General features: G+C 45.5%; 1 protein-coding gene across 1 annotated transcript in view; it reads right to left on the reverse strand.

Annotated features, from left to right (window-relative positions):
* The window catches only part of UGT3A2 (UDP glycosyltransferase family 3 member A2), a 45,466-nt gene that overhangs the window by 126 nt on the left and 26,719 nt on the right, over positions 1–18,621 (reverse strand).

Below are 18,621 nucleotides of genomic sequence, written 5' to 3' on the forward strand. Positions count from 1 at the left end.
AACCCATGGCGTGTCAACAGGCTCAGGCCTCCCCACCCACCTGCCTCTGGCAGGGCAGGGGGACTGCAACCCCGCCGAGAAGGACATTTACAGCACGCTCTCTCACTCTTTTCCTGAGAACAGTCTCAAACCTCCCAGAATTTCCCATTTTCCGCTACATCAAGTGCATGCTGGCATATTTATTACTTACTTACTTAGTCCTGGGAAGGTCAGACCGCTATAGCCTGGACAATAGCTTTAAATACCCAGCCATTCCCCCAGCCGCTTTCATCTTTCAGAAGCCCTCCTCCTGCCATAAAAAATAAGTCCCATTTCTCTAAACTCTATTTGAGCCATCCTTATATACATGCTTTATTCTTTCATTTAGAATTCCCCAGATTCCCTTTGACTCCAGATGTAATATTCTTCTTTTTGGTCTAAACATACATTTTTGTTGCTTCTGTCTTCACTGAGATTCTCAACACTTAGGCCTTGATGATTCCTACTAACTAGTAACTAGTATGTTTTCCTGGATTAATGGGTGAGTGTCCACTAATACCTAACTAGGTTCTCAGGACAGAAAAAGGTAAATAGCCTCTCTCTCCCTCCCTCTCTTTCTCTCTTCCTCCTTCTCTCTTTCTCTTTCTCTCTCTCTTTCACTCTCTCTCTCTCCTGAATGTGTTTTAAACATTCAGAAATAGGAGAGAGGGAACACCACACGGAGAGTCCGTGAGCAAGGAACTGTGCTAATTCTGCAGCTGGGGCTTGAGAAACCCACACAATAGTGGAAAAGCCACTTTGCTGGGAGCCTGGAGACAGGGGTTCTATTTCCTGTGAGGTCTGAGCAAATCTCAGGGCCTCTGATTCCTTCTCCTCTGTTACATGAAAGGACTGGATTAAAGGATCTTTAAATTCCATCTCTACTCCAAGGAAGTAACCTTTCTATAAGCCCACCTACCCAGTAAATGGAGGAATTCTAGAAATTTCCTTTTGAGGGTGAGTTGTGAATGAAAGGAGTTAAGAAAGCTTGATGGATGTGCAAAACAAACAGCATTCAAGGTGCAGGAAAACAGGCTGTGAGAAGGCTTCTGCCCTTGACTCAAAGGCTCCCCCAAGTGCTGGCACCTTCTCTTTTCCTCAGCAAGGGTAAACCTCGGATTCGTGCCTCCAAGGCTGCTCCCTCCAAAACAACCCAGAAGGTCTCCCCACAAAGTCCTCATTTAACTTCAGGGAGAGGGAACCTCAGATCTAAAGCCCAGGCCAGGACAGACTTCCCAGAGCGCCTCCCACAGCACCTGGCCGGTCCCTCCTTGCCCTTCACGCGGATGCAAAGGGGGACAGTTCTCTGTTCCCTCACACGCCAGGCAGAGGAGGCGTTTCCCTGCCTAGGTCGCAGCTGCCTTTCTGCACTTTAGGAAGAAATTGCTCCGCTATCGCTCTGCGAACCCTCCCGGCAGGCGGTGCCGAGAGCCTTCCACACTCTCATCCAACAAGGACATCTGGCCCAGATCAGGTGCCTTCCCGGCAGCATTAACGCTGAAAACCTGCATCTGCCTGTGACTACTGTGTCCCCTGATCTCAAGGTGACAATTCCCAGAGCTGGTCCCCAGGTGCCGCCCTGGCCTCAGCCACACCCGCCATCCTGTGTTCAGGGATTCAACGGCAAGGCCGCCAGTTCGCCGTCCAGCCATCTCCGTTCCCTCCCTCGTGGGCCCTGCCTGCCCCTGACCATCTGCTGCTAGTGGCACCAGCCCGGCCCTCCCGCGCGTGAGCAGGACTTAGGGACTGGCAGCCCTCACGTGCCCTGCCTGCTCTACACCCACCCCAGCCCTGGTCTCCCCTGCCCCGCCCCCAGCGCTACTGGGGTTGCCTCAGCCGCTCCCCCGCCCTCAGTTCCCCGATTTTCCGCTGCCTTTCCCACCCTCCGCTCCCCGTCCTGACGTTCCACACCAGCCAAGCAGCGGTGGGGAGGCCTGGAAAAAGCCAGGTCTGGCTCAGGAATCTGAGAGCCGAGCTGTGGCCAGAGAAAGAACCCCTAAGGGGCCCTCTTTGCATGCCTTAAGCATTTAAAAGTAACAGCTTTAATCACGACTGTTTTCCTGCTCCCACTATGCAGTAAGCATGCATCCAGCCCTCACAACAACCCTCTCATTGAACTGAAAACAGGGACTATAATAATTCCCTACACCCATGTTCACAGCAGCACTGTTCACAAGAGCCAATGGGCAGAAAAAACCCAAATGTCCCTCTGTGGACAAAAGGATGAACAGAATTCGATCTGTCCCCACAATGGAGTATTATTCAGCGATGAAAAGGAAGGAAGTACTAATAGTGGCTAAGATGTAGATGAACCTCAAAAACATGGTGCTCAGTGAGAGAAGCCAGACATAAAATGTCACATCTTGTATGATTCCATTTACATGAAATGCTCAGAAAAGGCAAATTCAGAGACAGAGCACAGGTGGGTTGTTGCCAAGGCCGGGAGGAGGGGCATGGGGGGGTAACTGTTTAACGGGTACATACAGGTTTCCTTTTGGAGTGATGACAGTCTTTAGAACTTGATGTAGGTGGTGGTTGTGTAATAAGGTATTTGAACTATATATTTTAAATGGCCAATTTTACCATATGGGAATTTCATCTCAATTTTTTAAAAACCTATGAGCTAATTACTCCTGTGATTCATATTTCTAGATGAAGAATTGGGGAGCACAAAAATTGGGTGACTTGCCCTGGTCCCATAGTCAGTGTGACTCATAGCAATTCACACACCATTGGGACTGTGGGACCCTGAAAGTTGATCCCAGGCCACCCCTCTCTGCAAACTAGGGTTTGTGTTGGTCAAGCAACCTCAAAGCCTCACCAACATCAAAGCTCCTGGCTTCTGACCAAGCAGGGTTCTTTGTATCCCTCCATCCACCTTTGTGAAATACCACAAAAGCATTTCAAAGCACAATTTGATGGCCCCCATTCACAGGAGAGTAGGGTGGAACCGAGGAAAGCACCCCACCCACTGCACCTGGGCACCCCACCCTACCCTGGAGCCATGCAAGCATTTACCTCTTTAGTCTAATCTGAAATATCCAGAAAAAAAAAAAACTTTTCTCCTGCCGCCCAGCCTACCGTGGTACTTCAAATGCCCATGTTCACTACACTGTCTAAGTATTGAATGACCCAGTTCATTCAAATAGCTAATATTTATTGTGTGCTATTTTCAGGGCGCCAGTGCAGGATTACGCCAAGAAACAAGCCCTGGAATGAACAGCTCACAATCTTACATCTGAGTACTGAAGCCCCCTAGTTAAGCAGGGCAGGAAAGGTAACTGCTAAGAACTGGGGCTTTGGAAGAAAGCAGGGTGGGGTAGAATTTTGGTGAAGAAAAGCGACACTCCGAGCCTCTGAAGTTTGCATGAAGGCACCGGGGGCACAATCTGTTCCCAAACATCTGTCACCGACATCGCAGCACTGAACAAGTGTCCCTGACTCCAGAAGACCCTCTCAGATCACTGTGCAGAGCTTGGGACAAAAGCCCATCTAGCCCCTACTCTGCAGGGTAGGGAAGAGGCTGCCCCCCGCCCCGCCTCCCCCCAGCCGCTGCCCCATGCGCGTGGCCACAGCGCCACCTCGTGTTGGCTCCGCTTCAGTGTATGTCTGGGGGTCAGGAGCCTGTTGGGTCGTTCCTGCAGGAAACGTCTAGTAAGCATGGGCACTGCGCTAGGAGTGGGGGAAAGAGGGACCAAGACAGAGCTCACAGCTACCCCACAGCTGAGCTGCGGGCAACTCAGGAAGAGGCAGCTAAACAGCCTTGAAGTGGCGCTTCCTCAAGACTTGTCAGAGGAAGAGGTGATGTCTAAGCTTTAATCCTAAAAGGGGTGGCAGTTCACCAGACAAGAGTCGTGGGGAAGAGAGAAGTGTCTGTTTTCCAAGTGCTAAGGCCAAAGTGAGAGAGAAAAGAGTGTAACTAGAGAAATGCAAATATTTCAGTAGGATTGAAGAATAGGGGTATTTTTAGGGGTTGAGACAGATCTGTGGATAGTGAGAGGGAATTTGAAAAGTGGAAATGTGGAGAAAGATGAAACTGGGCAGGTAAGCAGACATCAGATTCCCAAGAGCCTGAGACACCGCAGTAGCGAGTTTGGATTCCATACTGAGAGCAACAGGAAACCACAAAGGGTTTCAAGTGAGGTAGCAGCGGCTTGGACTGTCAAAGACCCCTCTATGAGAAAAAGGATCTATGTTTGTGTCTGACTGGATCTCTCTGCTCTACAGCAGAAATTGACACAACACTGAAAATCAATTATACTTCAAACAAACACACACAAAAAGACCCCACTGGATCAAGTGTGGAAAGGGGATAGAAGAGTGGGACAGGCTGACCAGTAGGAGATGAGGCCATGCTGATGACAGCCAGGTGATAGATTTTGGAAGGAGGTATTGGGGGGTAGACAGAAGATTAAAAGATCCAAGATGGACAGTAACCACAGGGCAATTGAGGGGAGGGGTACCAACTCCACACATAGCTCTTGCTGCTCCCCACCCTCACCACCAAGGACTGGACATTCACATGGCAAAGGCCTGGAGATTTGGGACACAGGCTGAACAGAGCCCCCACCAGCAAAGCCAAAGGAGACTTGCAGCAATGGTCACCAGGTCTCATGGAGCTGGATCCAGTTAAGGCTTCCTCATCCCACTGTCCAGGAGCACAGCTGCCTGCCACTGCCAAAGCTGCCTATATTTCAGCAGTCACTGTAGGACGGGTTGGAAAGCTGAAAATGCATTGAAGTCTGTCTCTTCATGATTCTCAGTGGAGTTCGTGGGAGTCTCTTGCTAAGTTCAGTGAAAACTTTAAGCTGAACCTTTAGCAAAGAAGGAAACTCTCAAGCCCTAGGCGGCACTTTATTGAGTTGTCTTTGCTGCCACCTAGTGACAACAGGCTGAATTACCTCCTTTCATTTTTCTCTTCAATGCTGGATTGCATCTAAAGCCAGCAATTGGCAAAACAGAGGTGGATCTTCAGTACAATGGACTGCGTTTGAAGGCAATGATTGGGGAAAATTATACCACATCTATGGGCTCCAAACCATTCAAAAAACTAGTTTTTATAACGTGGTAGATGGCAAATACCCCGTGGTTCCTCAGGAAGTTTCCCCTGAGAAAGTGCCTTTCCAGAATAAATACTAGATCCCAATGCTTAGAGTAGCCTATCCGATGGCTAGGCTGTCTTCGGTCTGAGACTGAAATGCAAAATGTAGACAGATTAGAGACAGTTGTGGTCTCTGCCAGAGAGACAGGGAAAGCCCAGAAAAGGCATAATGACAGGTGTGTGTCTGTGTGGTTGATGTCATAAGAGTTCTTTCATCAAACCATCTGAGCTTCCTTCGACTAAACAGACCTTGAGCACCTCTGGCTATGTGAGGGACTGTGCTGATTCTTCAGGTGATATTGCAGAGCTGCGATTCCAAATAGGTATGATCTTGCCCCCAAGGGGAACTTTGACGATGTTTGGAGGCATTTTTGGTTGTCACAACAGGGGTGAGGTATGCTCCTGGCATCTAGACAGTAGAGGCCAGAGATGCTGCTAAGCATGGGAGCAGAGAGCCCTTGACAACAGAGAACTCTCCAGTTCGAAATATTGGTCACGCCCAGGTGGAGAAGCCCTGTTGTAGAGAAAGATCTGGGACCCACAGGGGAGCTGAGACACCAGTAAGCAATAAAGATGCCCACCCTCCACCCCAGACACAGCAAATTAGCTGTGAGTGCTGGGCATCTGCCTTATCACGTTTCCAGATGGTTTTAATGCACAAGTAAGACTGAGAATCTCAGGTGTAAGAGAGATCAAGTCACCTTGGACTGACAGGAGGAAGACCTTGTGGGAAAGGCTAGAGGGAAGGTTACAACTAACTCAGGGTGAGATGCAGGCAAGCAGAGAGGATAGCTAATGACCATTAGAACCAGGCCAGGACCAAGCCCTTGCTCCATGCTCTGCACACATCAGCCAGTCACCTCACCTGGTGGAAGGTCCTAGGAGACAGAAGTCAGCAGAGACCCAGAAAACCCAGAACCCTTGCCTGAGAATGTGCCACAAGGCAGTGGCAGAGTCAAGGCTGACCTCCACTTCTGCCAAAGCCACCATGTTCACCAGCTGCACAAGGTGCTGATAAATCGCTGTGGGAGATCAGAGTCGGCCCATGAAATGAGAAGGAAAGGCAGGGCTTCAAGGAAAATATTCCCTGGGGTGCTGGGAGGATTTCCCACAGAGGAGGGCATGTGACAGCATTGCAGAGCAAAGCAAGACACTCTTGGCTCCTACATATTCTCTCATACTCTCTCTCACCTCGGGGTCCTTGCTCGGGTTTTCAATACTTTAAGACTCAGTGTGAACTCCTTCTGGTTGAGATGAACAATTTCACTTAATCCCTTCCTTTTGGAGTCGTAGTGTTTGTTTGCTTGTTTGCTTTGTTAGTTTGTTCTAATAAAGTGATATGCAAGGTGGTTTTTTTTTCCCCTCAACAAATTATTATTTTTTTATTTATTGAATTTTTTAGGGCCGCACCTGCAACATATGGAGGTTCCAGGACAGGGTATGAATCAGAGCTGCAACTGCTGGCTTACACCACAGCCACAGCAATGCCAGATCCTTAACCCACTGAGCGAGGCGAGGGATTGAACCCGCATCCTCATGGATACTAGTCCGGTTCGTTTCCACTGAGCCACGACAGGAACTCCCCCCTTTTTTTCCAACAAATTATTTTTTCAATTATTTCTTGAATGTGGGAATATATGAAACATCTGGGTTTTGTTTGGATTGCCAACCTCCACATAAGATTTAAAGTATGACGGTATTTAATCTCTCCCTTTAATAACATAAGTATACTGTGGAAATAAGATGTAATTGAAGTCTGGCATCCTACCAAATTTTCTCTGCACAGAAATAGAGTTTCTCAAGGTGTTCAAAATTCATGTTTGGCTGTTGTCAATATGCAGGTTTCCCTAGAGCCTGTCTCTGCTAAATCATAGTCTTTTATTCTTTCTGCCGATCTTTGGAATGTGAATTCTTTATTTTAATGTTTATGGTATGGCACAATTTAAGAACAGTGTTTCATAACTTTTTGTGTATAGTGTTTACTTCACACATCTTCCGGGTTTGGGGTTTTGTTTTGTTTTGTTTTGTTTTGTTTTTTTGGTCTTTTGTCTTTTTAGGGCCTACCTTCGGCATATGGAGATTCCCAGGCTAGGGGTCTAATCAGAGCTGTCGCTGCCAGCATACACCAGAGCCGCAGCAATGTCAGATCCGAGCAACGCCAGATCTGAGTCGCGTCTGCAACCTATACCACAGCTCACGGCAGCACCAGATCCTTAACCCACCGAGTGAGGCCAGGGATCAAACCTGCAACCTCATGGTTCCTAGTTGTATTTGTTTCCGCTGCACCAAGACGGGAACTCCAACACACATCGTCTTTAAATTTCATTTTATAGTCATTGAGCCAGGGCTGAGACCAGGACTGGGTAAAGTATACATCTAGGTCTAAGGAGGTCCTCAAATCTCAGGACTTGGCACATGTCAACTCTGAAGTTGCCCAAGCCTGAAAGTGAGCATCCCCTTAAATATTTTGCCCTAGGCATCTGCCTTGCCTCACCCTAGTCCTGGTCTTGAATTCAACATATATTCATTGAACACTTATTGTATGCCACACAACAGCAAAGCATGAGACAGCCTTGGCCCCTTCAAGGAGTTCACATTCCTCAAGATAGTTTTAACTTTGCTAAATTTGAATTACAGGTGACTTTCTAGACATTGCCAACCAGCTGATTCCAATATGCTTTCTCTGCTACTTTCCACCTTCATTTGGGTGGCCATGTCTCTCCAGCCAAAGAGACTCATCTGAAAGTGCTAAGGGATCTGGGAGAGCTCTCACTTCTCTTTTGCTTCCTCCTGCCTTGAACAAGAATGTGACGTCAGGAGCTGTGGCAGTCTTTCTGCAATCACGAGGAAAGAGCCAAGGGAATCACAGTGATATCAACATAGAGCCTTAACATCACTGAGCTATTGAACATGTAGGCAACTGCCTGACTCGACACTCCTGTCATATGAAAAACATAAGCTCCTATTTGCTTAATCCGTTGTTGGTCAATGCAACTTGCAGCCAAAAGTATGCCTGATAGAACTGGCAAAAGCTCATTCCTGCAGGGTTTGTGTTGAACCTAGATATCTGCCTTTACCTGGGTAAAATAACTAGCAATCCAGTGTGAGGAGAGCCTTGACTTCCCATGAGAACTAGGAAGAGAAGCACAGTAAAACTCTTCTCTCAGAAGAATTTCATCAACATTTAGCAGCCTTTGCAGCATTTGGGGCTATGAAAGAGTGTGGGGAAAACTGCTTAGCATGATATTCAAGGATCCATGTAATGAACACAATATGATACAAACCCAGGTCTGATAAACACGGAGGCCCCAGGGGTTATGGGGTCCTTGTCATTAACGAGTGTCCCCTGGGAAATGCAGGAGCTGTCTTAACAGCTCTCTCATTGCCATCTCCTTCTCCACCTCACTCTTCCCCTCTGCTCTGCCTTATGTCTCTGGGGTTTTTACCAGGAAACTGCTTGCAATCTATTCTGACTCTGGCAGTCTGCCAGAACTTAAAAGAAGCAGAGTGAGAAAATATCTAAACTACATAAAGGTAAGCAAAGCTTTGGCTGGATTTGTGTACAAAATGCAAATAGAAGGAAGGACGGAAGGGAGGAACAAAGGAAGGAAAGGAAGAAAAGGAGGTAGGAAAGGAAAAGAAAGGAAAGGAAAACATTTCTCCCAAACTCCCTGGTTTCTATTACACTCTTAGAACCAAACATGTTCCTTCTAAACATCCTGTTTTTCAGGTGCCATGAGGCCTTGGCCTCAGTGATTTCAAACCCACTGCAAAGACAAACCCCAAGTGTACATCTTCCTCCACTTTTTAGATGGGTGTAAAAGCCATTTGCCCTTTTGCAACATTAGTCACCAAAATTACCTACTTAGTAATTATTTTCCAGTCACCTAAAATGCTTCTTTTAGCATCATTTTTCTATTTAATTTTTTATAGCCATTTAGAAACCCAGATAATTATTTTCAACCTGTGTGCTCTTAACTGATACTTCCAGAAAACCAAGAAGTGTTAATGAATTGAAATTCAACATCAGAATGTCAACACCAGGGTAGGGATTGCTTCCAGCTACTCATAACAGAAACAGGTTAGTTTTCTCTAAAAATGATAGAGGTATACTTTCCTCTCATGTAAAAGAAGTCTGGAGGCAGTTCAGGTAGTCATCACAGTCCCAAGAAACTACTCTCTCTCTACTTTACCATGTTTTTTTCCCCCTCAGATTTGCCTAAAGTTACAAAATAATCATAGCAGCTCCAGCCATTACATCCGCATTCCAGAAAACAGAAAAGAAAATGGGCAACGGCAAAAAGAAGGCACTTCCCATCCAAGTCAGTCTTTTGTAAATTGGTTCCCAGAAGACTCCTTCCAACTCCTTTCACTTAAATTTTCTTGGCCTTTCCTGCAAAGGAGGCTGGTTCTATGGTCTGAATGTTTGTGTCCCCCCACATTCAGGTGATGAACTCCTAACTCCTGAAAATGATAGTATTAGAAGTTGGGACCTTTGAGAGGTGCTTAGGTAGCCTTCAGATGTGGGATTAGTACCTTACAAAGGAAGCTCCAGGGAGATCCCTCACCCTTTCCACCATGTGAGGACACAGCCAGAAGCCATCTCTGTGCCAGGAAGAGGGCCCTCATCTGGCCCTGCTGGGGGCTTGATCTTGGCCTTTTCAGCCTCCAAAACTATGAGAAATAAAGATCTGGTGTTTATCAGCTACCCAGTCTGCAGTATTTTGTTGTAGCCACCCAAATGGATTAGGACAGCTGGGAAGCCTAATTTTAGGCTGGGGACATTAACATCCTCCAGATTCTGTTTATAAAGAGAAGGAAACTGGCTTGGTAGTAGACAACTAGCAGTTTCTGCCACTGTTGGCAGACAAATAGAATTCTTCCAGAAAGTAAGAAATTGACAGAACATTGTAAATCAACTATAATACAAACTTTTTAAAAACATAAACATTTAAAAAAAATTTTTTTAATGTAAGCACGTCTAAGTCAGCTCATTCTATAGCATTATCAGAGACCCATGGAGCCACCCAGTCGCCTGATGGAGAAGATTAACCAAGTCCTGGGAGCAGAAGTGAGCACATTAGTGATTTCTCACCCCTCCATCTTGGTTCTGGCAAAGCAAGTAAGATTCACCTTAACATGGGCAGTTATCAAGGGTATGCTGAGTTTAGGCAAACATGACCTAAAATGAGCTAGACCTGGGGAGAGCAAACAATCAATAGGCTGAATGAGCCCCTCCACCCAGCTTTGTAAATAAAGTTTTATTGGAAAATAGTCACACATGGGTGTTTATGTGTTCCCTGTGGCTCTGTTTACCCCACAACAGCCAAGTTGAATAGTTGCAACAGTGACCTTCCAGCGCAGGAAGACTCAACTATTTAGTGTTTGGTCTTGCATGGGAAGAGTGCATAGCCCCCTGGGACCACACAAAAATGTCCCCAACTGCATGAGGGGACATTTATTGATCATGGGCTCTGTCAGGCTTTCTGCTGAAGGGGTAGCCTGTGTTCTACAAATTATTCACAGTCAGGATAGTACAGAAAATGTGTCTGGTGCAAGATAAGTTTTGAGGATTACTCTGACAGCTTACAAAGTACTTCTACATTCATTAGAAGGAACTATTCCTTTTTCACAAAATAAGGCAACTGAGGTACAAAGAGATTGAGAGGTCATCCCAGTTCAGATGTAAACAGCAGACCCAAGGTTCTACGTGGGATCATCTGTGCCTGCCACTTCCCCAGGGTTCTTTGTAAATTACCCACAACATTTCAGAAAACACTCATTTTCTTAAAGCAAGGAACCACTGTAGTCACCCAAAGTCACTCATATATAAAAACTGAGGCAAGGTTATTAGCAATACTGAAGACAAAGCACACTTAGTAAGAATAACTGACATTGTAAGCTACCAGAGAGCATTCACTTGTGCCTTTCTTCTGTGTGAAGAGCTCTTGTTGAGGTCAAGGTCAACAGCAGAGGTGACACACACAAAGCAGAGCTTCCAAAGAATGTAAGAGCATCTTTAATCTACCTTTCGATCAAGGACTGTCCTGCTCAATCAAATGACATTCTATAGTTTGCAGTATGTGAAAATTTTTAATTCCATTTGACTTCAGATTTTGAAAAGCCATAATAGGAAAAAAAAAAGTTGTTTTTTGTTTTTTTTCCCTAAACTGGTAGGAAAGCAAGATCCTGTGTGGCCATGGAACTACGGCTAGAGCTATGCAAGAAAGTCCTCTCCCAAGAATATCATGAATGGTGGAAATGTTCATGGATATCAGGGTGTCAAGAGAAGGCAGCTGTGGCCCTTTCTCTAACACAGTAATCATTCTGTAACGCTGTCTTCTCACAAATGTCAGCTTGTTTGTTTCTGAAATGTAGAAAACTGCTTCTGTGAACCTTGATTATTTTTCAATATACAGAACTGTCTGAGATCAGAATAAAGGGCAAAATCTTACAGGGCAGATTCAGTAGCGTAAAGTCTATTTAATTCATTAATCACAACGATGAAAACAACAGTTGAAACCGGGAACTAAACACCACCCCTTGCACCTGTGCACCCATCACCACCACAAGTTACCAGGCAAGGTGTGGCTTTCAGGACCAAGAGCGCCTTCCATACAGAGACAGCCAGCTTTTCCTCAACCCCTTATTTCATTGTACATCTCCTAATTCTCATGGGTCTCTCAATTATCTGGATTATCTCCACTGCTGAGCTCAACCCTCTGTTTGCCCAGCCCCTCTTTGATCTATTTTCCATCTACATCTGTGCTATAGGAGGAGGTTGATCCCTATGAAATGCATTAATCAGACTTCTCTGCTTTTGAGCTTCCAGCTGAATTACCCATGGGAAGCACCAGCAAGAGATCAGAGGAGAAGAGGAGAAAGGTTGGCATCCTTTTGTCCCTGGTTTCCTTTCCAACAATTTGTCAGTAACTGTAATCTTCCATCAAAGGCAGCCCTCCCTACTGCAACCCTCCTGCTGACATCCTCCTGCCCTTTCAGGTCCAAGGACAAATACCAACCCTCCCCCCACACTGTGACAGCCTTGGGGAGTTTCCTCTTCCCTTATCTAAGTACCTTAGCCCCACCCACGTCTTTATAAATTGTCCATTGTTAAATTTTTTCTGTTATTACTTTTGAATGCACTGCCCATTTCCCGCCAAGAGGCTGACTGGTATCTGAATTTGTATAAGGAACTCTACTCCAGCATTCTTCTCAGATGGAGATACTTCTCACCCCAAGTGCTAAGTACTAAGGAACCTCAGTATCTAAGGGGCATCCCACCACCTCCACATCATGACCCATCCTCACATCCATCTCTGAAGCCCAGCCCAGCTGGACATCCTCCCCTCACTCCTCTTTGGCTCTGGCATTTCCTAAATCACTGAGACTCTGGGTCCTGCTGTAGAGACTTCCTCTCCATCCCAAGCACCCCACCAATCTGCAGAACCTCAGAGCTTATCTAGACAGCCCACCCACCATGCAGCCCTGAGGTTCCTGGAGCTCCTTGATTTCTACTAACTTCATCTGCTCACTCTTTTTACATGGCTTTCCAAGACCCTCTCTTACATTCTGCCACCAGTCAAGGCTGTCCCTTCTCCAAGTTCAAGATTCAACCTCCATATTCTTTCCACCTTTCAGTTTCCTTCTTCCAACCATAGATGCTTGTGACCTGATGATACCTCTAGATGCCTGACCCTGTGTTTTCACCGCAGCCATTACCTACCTTGTTTTCCTTTCTGGACCCATTTCCTGCCTCTCCAGATACCTTAATACACCACTCTGACCACTCCTTACCAGTGCTTTCTTTCTCTCAGCCCTCACGTGTCAATCTCCCACCCTCCCTTATGAGCCTAACTTGGCTCAATTCGTCTGTGTCCTCCCCTTAAAGGCAGGCTGGAAAGTGCAGCTAAACAAACCTACATGTCAGGGTGGACCAGTGCTTTCAGAAACATGCCGCTATACGCTTATACAATACTGGTTAGATTCTTCTTCCAGTCTTTCCAGAGGCTAATTCAAACCTTTACCACTCTTCGTCACACCTTGTCTTGACGTTCATAATAAAATTGGAGACACCAGATATGAACTCACTCCCATAATCCCTCTCCAAGTCTACAAAGGTATAGGCTTTGTCCTTACTCTCCTGTGCTGAATGTCCTTGAATCTAAGGATAATCTCTCCACCTAAAGCACAGATCCCAGCTGCCCTTGGACCCTCAACTTTTTGCTATGCCCTTTCCTCCTCTCCATCAACCCCTCCCTTTATTTTTTTTCCATACTTCAGGTGGATTTTATTTTATTATTTTTTTAAAATCAAGAACAGTTTACTTTTTAAAGGTTACACTCCATTGACAATTATTGCAAAATATTGACTGTATTCCCCGTGATACGCAAGACAGCCTTGTAGCCTGTCTTATACCCAATATTTTGTAACTCGCATTCCCCCTTCTGTATGGTTCCCCTCCCCCCTCTATATCTGTGACCAGCTCTTCCCTTTAGTTCTTGGTCCTCAGTGGCCCCTCAACCCTTGGCTCCTTCTAGCTATCACCCTTCAAAGCCAAACTACTTGAAAGAGCCTCCTGTGTTTTACTTTTTCATGCTCCATTCATCCCTCAGTCCACGGCAGTCTGGTGTCCACTCTGTCATTCCAAAGAATGTACTCTCAGGAAGGCTTTGCTAGTCTGACTGGCAGCTTCAGCTGTCAGTCCCTACTTCATTTTGCCCAACAGTTGACTCTATTGATTGTTCATTCCTTGATTTCTCTCAGGATCTCTCTTCCTTCCTCTCAGATCTGACTCTCTCTTGTCATCTGCCTGCCTTTTTACCATTTTTTTTTTAGGGCCACACCCACAGCCACAGCAACACAGATCTGAGACTCATCTGCAACCTACACCACAGCTCACAGCAACGCTAGTTCCCCGACCCACTGAGCGAAACCAGGAATTGAACCTGCATCCTCATGGATACTAGTTGGATTCGTTTCTGCTGCACCACAACGGGAATTCCTGCCTGCCTTTTTAAATGCCATGTTTCCCAGGCTTCAGTTATTTATCCTCTTCTCACTCTCATACATCCCAAGGCAATCTCAGCCTTACCCACTGAGCCAGTGAGGCCTCCTAAATGTTTTTTCTAACCCATTCCCTCTCCTGAGCCTCAGAACCAGATTTCAAATTTCCGCACCAAATGTGCACCTCAGTGACATACAGACACTTCAAGTTTAATGTTCCAGAACCAAATTCACTATCTTCTTTCCTTATTCCCTGCCTCAGGAAACGGCAACATCATTTTTCCAGGTCATTAACTGAACGTTATCTTAGACTCCATCTCATCCTCTACCTTGAATCATCGGCTGATTCCTGTAAAATTTCACCATCTTGCAACCTCCTGAATCTGTTCCTTCCCCTGCCTCCATTGCCATGGAGACCACCTTGGCCCAGGACCTGGTCATCCCCCATTTCCGTTACTGCAATTGCCCCCAGCTGGTTCCCTGCCTCCAATCCATCTGCCAGATGACTGGCAGAGCAACCTTTATAAAATGGAAATCTGAACTTCATACTCTTGTCTAAATCGCTTTGGCAGCCCCCCCTTGTATACAGGCAAAAAGGGTATGTCTTGGTGTCTGATGTATACATTGGCTCTTCCTATCTCAGTCTTGTTTCTCCTAATCTCCACCCCTTCAAAATCTATCCTGCATCTACACCCACTTGCATTCCCCAGACACACCATAATGGTCTCTACCTCTGTGCCTTTGCACCTGGAGCCCCGTTTTCAGGAACGCCCTCCCTCCCTTGTTGGTCTAGGGAAGTCCTGCTCTTCCTTGTAGAATCGCTATGGTGAAGCCTCACATAACCACTCTCTCCAGAGTAAAAGAGCTTGCATCTTCCTCTGTACAATCTGTGCAAAGCCCACACACATCCACACTGCACTGTGACCTAGGCCTCTCCTTTCAGGATGGCCTCTTCTCCTAGACTAAAAGGCCCTCAAAGGCAAGGGCTATATCCTTTGTGTCTCCCATCATCATAATATCTGCACTTAACAGAATGCTATCAGACTGCCATGGAAACTAATCAATACTACTGTTATTAAATAATTACTACTCGAATATAAATGCAGAGGAAAGTTCATAATTTAAATCTCACTATTTAAAAGGCACAATGACAAAATTAAAAGGCTTCTGTATTGTAAGATTTGGGGGAAAAAAACAAGAGCTTTAAAAACAAGAAATAATTCCATCTACTTAATATGGTTTAACTGCACCCCCCACTGAAGACAAGAGGGGTGGACTCCTGGATAAATGGTATTGCCATTTCCTAAAGTCCTTCTCAAAGTCATGATTGACCCAATCAACTTTCTGATATCATTTTTAACAGGCTGTGTCCGTTTAACTAATTCATATCTGATTCTAAGTGGTCAGTTTGGCAGACAGGGTACAGCAGAAATAGTACAACTTTGAATGTCAGACACACCAAAGTCTGATGCAAAGTTCAATCTTTTCATTGTTTTCTGACTCGGAGATAGTTAACCTTGAAGCCCAGTTTTATTCATGGTCATACAGGCCAGTTACCACAATTCACCCAAACATGTCACACTCGAGTAGCCAGTACATGATGACTGCCCAGTGATGTTTATTTCCCTCCTGTTTACTGAACGCAATTGATTTCTGTACGCTTTTATCTGAGCACCTTTATACAAAGACGACAAAAGCCTCTCTCAGTACTAAGCTATTTCCTCCCTAGACAGACGGCCAAGAACTCCCATCAACTTTTTGGTTTTCTTTTTAGAAAATAACATCTACGGTCTTCTTTCTTTTTTAGCTAAAATGTAGCAATAGTAATCAAATCAATACCAGAGATAAAAACTTTGATTTACCTTAAATGCTAACCTGTTGCCACCAGTTGCTCTGAACTGAAACTAAGGACGCGCCCTCTTGCATCTGGGAAGACGGGTACCCTCCCATCCCCCTTTCCTCCTCCCTCTTACCTTTCATCCTCACACCTCCTGGTCTGCCCTCTCCCTGTCCATTGGATGGCTTGGAATCACTGCTGCAAAACTTACCGCCTCAGTGGCTCAGCTCATTGTCAATCCCTATCTTGGCCCTGCCTTTTCTCAAGTTTACATTTCTGTTGCCTAGGAAATTCTGTGACTGTGAAAGCCCAGGCTGTTGCCCTAGGAGAGAAGCTAGCAGGAAGTTGGCCGGCAATTGTTTGGTTTCTAGAAGGGCACAAAACTTGCCTCATGGGTTTTTATAAGATAATGTTGAGCAAATTCTCTTACTTCTATAGGCGAATCTTTCCCTGCCCTTCTGTTATCTCCAGATGGCTTACTGCTATAAGGGTAATAAGAGTATCTTATTAGCGGGAGAGATTTAAAACCACAACACACAGGAGCAGAGGGGTATAATGACCGCAGGTGATTCAAAGTCCCCCTACTCCACAACCAGGCACTGAGAAGATGTCCTTTCCCACTGTTTCCAGCCTTGATTTTCTCTATTCTCCTTTTTTCTCCCTCACTCCTCATCTCTTTTTATATTTGTTCCTTAAGAGTAAGTTTGCCAGGTGAGAAGTAACCTGGTTTAGAAAAAAAAAAAAAAACACCTAAATTATGCTCCCTTTCATCACTGTACCTGTGACATCCACCCTCCTTCATCACCTCCATCCCTTCTCTTGCTTCCATCATGAAGGATGCAGAGAACAGACACCTAGAACTATGAAGACTGGTTCTCATCTTCTATGTATTCTCAAGTGCGTGTGGTCATTGATTTCTACAATCTCTAGCGCAGACTCTACAGCTGTCTTGTCAACTTCTCAGACTTGCCCTGGAGGTCAAGGGGGTGATGTTCTCTATGGATTTGAATGAATATTTGTCTTGGTTGAGGGGATTTCCAGCAGGGTGTGAGGTGAGAGGCAAAACTTGTTCAAAAATACGTCCTTTTCTCTCTTTGGGGGTCAGATGCTGCTTCCAGAGGGCCCTACCTATGGTCTGTGACCTATACCAAGTACTAAAGGTGGTGACGCTGGCAGGAATTAAACGTGCTTCCACCTCCACCCCAGGGTAGTTCTGAGTGTCTTTTCCATACACCATTAACCGTTTCATCCACAAATACCCCTTCTTGTGGCCAGTGACCTCATGGAGTCAAGCCTTTCTTGTGACTCTCACTAAATGAAATTACAAAGCTAAACAAACTATTAAGGAGCAATCACTTAGATGTACCACCAATGACAGATAAATCTGCCTTTTCATTAATCTGTAAGACAGTGAGAAACCCACCCAGAGCCCTCAGAGGACTGGAAAAGAATCTGGTTCATTTTTGCAGCTTCCAAAGGACCCAGCACAGTACCTTGTACACACATGAAATCAGTCAGGGTTGGCTGAATCAAATTATTGAACTGGAGAAAATGCATTCATATGAAGGACATTTCAATGAAAAGCTGCTTTTCAAAAGAAGTGAAGTCCTTGCACCAAATAGAAGTTTGTGTTAAGACCACGCATGTGTCCTTCCTTTTACATGAATGAACACTTGGTTGACATTGAAATAAAGAGTATAAGCACCGTGGCTGCCATGAGGGGTGCTCAACGAAACAAGAGAAGCTGGCAAGAGAGAGTCACATCTACTGAGCAGTGGTGTAACAGGCACACAAAGAATCAGTAAAGAGGAGTTCCCTGTGTGGCTCAGTGGTTAACAAATCCAACTAGGAACCATGAGGTTGCAGGTTCGATCCCTGGCCTTGCTCACTGGGTTGAGGATCCGGCATTGCCGTGGGCTGTGGTGTAGGTCAGAGACGCCCTACACAGATCTGCCGTTGCTGTGGCTCTGGCATAGGCCGGTGGCTACAGCTCCAATTAGACCCCTAGCCTGGGAACCTCCATATGCCATGGGAGCGGCCCCAGAATGGCAAAAAGACAAAAAAAAAAAAATTAATAAAGGATAGTCATGGGCAGTAGTGGAGACATAGGTAAGCAGAACCATAACTACATAATGAAAGGAACCTAAGTGCTATGTTGAACTTCACTTCTGATTCTTAATATACACCTCCCCAAACAGCATTATATGTATATCCTTAGTTCATGTCCTGTTTCATGCCCACTAAAGCTCAAAAATTAAATATTTTGCCCGTGCTTATCATTTTTCAAATGTGTGATTTTATGTTGTACTTAGGGAAGCCCCCAGGTTCCAGTCATAAGATAGACATGAATCAGGTCTGGGTGTGTGAACTTGACCCTAATCCCAGGCTTTTGCCATTAGTCCTCTGATTCTCCAGGAAATGGCCCTACATCCTGTACACATATATCTCCTCCCTTTCCAAACTATACTAGCTCTACTCTTTCAGAAATTAGTATCTATTTGCATTTTTAGTTATACTCAAATGCAGCTAATCTGTACTGAACACTAAAGTGTAAGGTGCCCCAGTAGAAAATGACCTCAAAGCCTATCTCATCCATAGAGATTTTCAACGCAGTTTCAAGGTCTAATGTGTGTGCCTGGTTTTGACAGCTGTATACCCG

The sequence above is a fragment of the Sus scrofa genome, chromosome 16, assembly GCF_000003025.6.
Source record: "Sus scrofa isolate TJ Tabasco breed Duroc chromosome 16, Sscrofa11.1, whole genome shotgun sequence".
Classification (NCBI taxonomy): Eukaryota; Metazoa; Chordata; class Mammalia; order Artiodactyla; family Suidae; genus Sus; species Sus scrofa.